This window comes from Sesamum indicum, linkage group LG13 (genome assembly GCF_026168435.1).
Source record: "Sesamum indicum cultivar Baizhima isolate 11 linkage group LG13, ASM2616843v1, whole genome shotgun sequence".
NCBI lineage: Eukaryota > Viridiplantae > Streptophyta > Magnoliopsida > Lamiales > Pedaliaceae > Sesamum > Sesamum indicum.
The window spans coordinates 4,420,621-4,424,983 of NC_142669.1; the positions used below are offsets into that span (position 1 = coordinate 4,420,621).

At 36.9% G+C, this 4,363-nt stretch overlaps 1 long non-coding RNA gene across 1 annotated transcript; it reads right to left on the bottom strand.

Annotated features, from left to right (window-relative positions):
* Positions 1-360: 360 nt before the first annotated feature.
* Positions 361-4,070, bottom strand: LOC148784409 (uncharacterized). The gene is made up of 2 exons (XR_016063827.1): positions 3,832-4,070; positions 361-1,920 (listed from the first exon to the last, which is right to left on the bottom strand). It is a non-coding gene; the product is annotated as an uncharacterized LOC148784409 (long non-coding RNA).
* Between the last annotated feature and the right edge of the window lie 293 nt (positions 4,071-4,363).

The window sequence follows — 4,363 nt, forward strand, 5'->3', positions numbered from 1 at the left end:
TAAGAAGCTTCAATATATTTCATTCAAGTTTTAATATATTTGGTTGTCACCCTATAATTTATTTATAATTAAATCTAAATTTTCTTAATAATTATCAATTAGTCTCCCCATTGTTTATAAAATTCTATAGACGTCAATTCCTGGATGATCCACTATCTGAATCCTCGGATTTCCAGTCTAATTTTCGGAACCAGCACCAGTAGTAACAGAAGTAACCGGAGCTGCATTCGTAGAGCTTGCCATGGCAAATTAATTCACATAAAGATAGATAAAATAGACTCATCAATCACACTTAGATATGCAAAGATTATCATAAGGATGGCTTTAATACCATGTTAAACTCACCACAGAAGAAAGAGATGCAGCAAAAAGTACATGGAATTGTACCGAAGTTCTCATTCAAAACTTGAGCATTAAAGCTCCTCTAATAATGTTCTGTACAAGCGGGAAAGAAATGAAGAAGACGACCTTCAACAGATAAGATGTGAAATTACTAATAAAAGTGTGACAAACGATTTTAATACAAAGAGAATTACACAAAGATAAGACTAAATGGACAAGTGTTCGAATTCTGGCGTTTCCTTGCTGGTGACTGAAGAATTCAGCTTGAACTTGAGCTGCCCATTCTCATCAAGAGATTTGTCTATCTATTCATTTGTATTTATCATCTATGAAGTAGCAGGACATGAGTAATTTTCATGAAAGCAGTCCCTAGTCTAGAAAAAGAATATCATAATAAAAGACATAAATAAAGTAACTAAAAAAAGTTGACATTTCCTAATGTTTAAAGAAAGCAATGCAGGTATACAAGCTTGTGAAGGAACAAGGAATTTGCATGACAGAGGAAAGTGCAAGGGCACAGTCCTCCAACTATGGAGGATTTGAGACAGGCAAAATTTTGGCTTTGGTAAGCCCATTGACAATCAAAACACAAAGAAATTGCCTGCACAAATCGGCATCTTTACAACAAGAATCTCAACAAGTATCAGGTACCATTTGAAGCATTCTGATTCCCCCCCTCCCCCTAAAAGAAAAGGATGAACTATATTAATAGAGATCAACATTTGGAAGACACTGGAGACTAGAAGAGGTCAAGGCATAAAGAGGGCTTGAGAAGCAAATTCATTTCATGAAATTTGCATAGATTAGTAATAACTGACATTCGCAATGGTAGAGCTGTTTTACATAGAACTTCCATGTCATGGAGTAAAGCTATAAGATATCAATTGATGTGGTCCTAATTTTGAATAAGGGATTGTGAGAGAATTTTTTAGGAACGGATGTAATGAATGGTCAAATCAATGAATAGTAACCTTATTTTTAAAAAATAATATCTTTAGTATTTATAGTGGTGTTGAGAGTTATGTAGTATGGTAGGGTATATGTATTTGTTGTGTGGCTTAAATAGTAAAAAAATAGCTTTTTAACCTTGTAAATAAATATATATTATCAACATATACATCATACAACGTAGAAGACCAAACGATTTAAGGAAAATGCAATATTCAAACAAAATCCTAACACATCTAAGAAAAATATATGAAAGACAACATCACAAAATGATTCCAAGTGAATGTGAAATGGGAAATAATGTCAAGCATGTGGCCAAATAACCCCGCTACCATAAAATCATCACGGACTTTCCCTAACTCCTTAAGATGAGCGATCTTGATGGGCGAACTACTCCACTTCAAGGCCAACCCCTAACCATCGTCTATACCGTACAAAATTTTTTCCTTCCAGGGACCTTTAGAGGAAACAGACCAGCCCAAGAATCTACCCGCCTTGCGTGGACAGAAGCAGAAATATCTTGCATCGTCAGTAGAAGAAGACAACTCAGCCACTCGGCAGATAGCACACAAGGCGTGAAAGCCTTCTAGAGTTAGGGAGGCCCCAACTCTCGAAGGCGATGTCACCACCCTTCAAACCACATAAAGGAATTCGGCATAAGCTGGCTAACACAAATACCATATCGTGACAAGGAGTGAGGAGGAACAGAAAACCCGCAGTCAAAGAAAGCAGCATAAATAGTGAAACACCCGTCAGGAGGGTACCTAATCCTCCAGGCAGAACCACAAGCTGTTCTCGAGTAAGAATACTATCGCATGTGCCCAACATCCAACACACGACCCCGTGGTTCATGACACCATTGAATACCCAGACGCCTCCCATCATCAACTCCCGACACTAAAACAATACTCGATCGACCCAACACCTCATAAGCTTCGGCCTCCTCACTCTCACTTTCAACCCCCTCACTTTTGTCCTCCTCATTCCCAACTTCCTCATTTTCACTCTTGCCCCACTCCTCATTAACATCCCCACCTTAGCTAACAGACACGACTTCATCCACTTGTTCGCTAGGCCTAGACCCAATGAAGTTGTTAGACTCAAAATCATATATGTCCTCTAAATTCTCAACTGAGTTAAAAGAAGCACTTAGGCAAACGCATAATCGCGGCAATGTGATCGGGTGAATAACCTTCTAGATATGGAGGGAAGTCACGCCACGCATTATTAGCTGTAGAATACTCAACATGAGGAAAATATTCGCATCCCCTTCGTCCCCAACCCCGCACGAGGAAAGGGGGACCACACCCCCAAGCTAACCCCCCTTCCGGAAGGCCGCACCTCTCCAGCCCCCCATTCCCTAGCCGAGCACCACCAAAATCCTCCCCGTTCCACATTTCAATTAATCCGAAGGGAAAATACAATACAAAGCAACTACAAGAAAAAACTAAACTAGAGAGGGTGGAAGAATTACTTTTACTTGCCATTTGAAGAGGAGGGAATGTGGCAAATGGAATGGGAGAGGAAACAAACATAGTGAGGTAGATGGGTGGAGAACAATTAATGACTTCCCACCCACCCACTCCCATGTATTAAACTCAAGTCTTTTTCTCTTAGAAAATTGTTTATTCTCGAACAAATTACTACACCGAAAATTAAATATTTCATCCAAGAGTAGGGCTATATGATGTAGATGTTGGTAATACATGTTTATTTACAAGGGTTGAAAAGTATTTTTCTTACTATGTAAGCCACACAATGAATACATACACTCTAGCACACTGCATAACTCTCAACACCACTATAAATACTCAATATATTATTTTTTAGAAGAAGGTTACTATTCATTGATTTGGCGACTCATTACATCCTATCCCGAAAAATTTTCTCACTAAATTTTAATTTTATCTGATTGTGTTGCTGTGTAAAGGGTAAATTTCCCGTCTCATCCCTTATTCAGAATCCGAACCACATCACAATTGATTGTAGAAGCTCAAATAATTATCTCTCAGCAACCCGAATAATACAAGGCCATGGACTATAACCACACATATGAAAACAGTAAGATATTGCCTACCTAAAACCAGAATATAACAACGATTTCCTTTGATCCTTGGTGTCAATCTAGTAGCGTTGACAAGATATTCACACCCATAAACTACTACAAAAACTTTAGCAGAATAAGTCAAGATGCTGCATGAACATTTAGCAAAGATAGTCACTCTATCAGTCCTAGCACACCAAAAATGCTAACAATGGCAGATCATTTAGTTTTTGGATTTCCTTCATCATTTTACTGAAATTAAGTAAGATATAAAAATGTTAATTTGTTTGTTAGCAACAAACATTAAACAAAGACATTCTGCTCTTTTCAACAACATTAAACATTAATTTTGCGATTTGTAAATGTAGAAATCACAAATCCATTTCAATATTAAACTACTGGCCCTAAGTACTTAGATCAAAAAGGTAAAAAAGAAGGAAAAAAGAAAAAATGAAGACGGAATTTTACCGGCAAAACTAAGCAAAAGAGAAGCCAACCTTTTTGTTTGATATGCTCTTTTCCTTCACCCACAACTAACAGTGCAATCCCCTTCTTTCAACTCCGAGGAGGGGAGCAAAAAATCTTTGAACTTCGGCAGCATATTGGCGAGTTGTTGATCAACGGTACACCGGTGAGTTGTTGTGGCAGCGCACTGGCGAGAAAGAAAGAGAAGAGACATCCTCGTAGAGAGTTGCAATTTGCAGATTTAGGTTAGTCAAAAAAGAAAATTTGGGGGCAGCAACTTTTAAAAAAATATTTAGCCAAAAAAGAAAAATGATTTATTAAAAAATCAATTGGTTTGAATTTCATCTTTTTTTTCCACATAGGATTAAAAAATTTAAGACAGAAACAAAGATAGATTTTATAAAAAAAGAATAAACTTCAAGATTCATATTTCAGATGAGACAAAGAACGAAATAACATCAAAATTAAGGACGAAAAATAAAAAAAAAAAATTTAAAATCCATCTTTAATTCCGTCTCAAATTCTGAGAATCTAAGATGAAAATATTCCATCATAAGTTTTTTA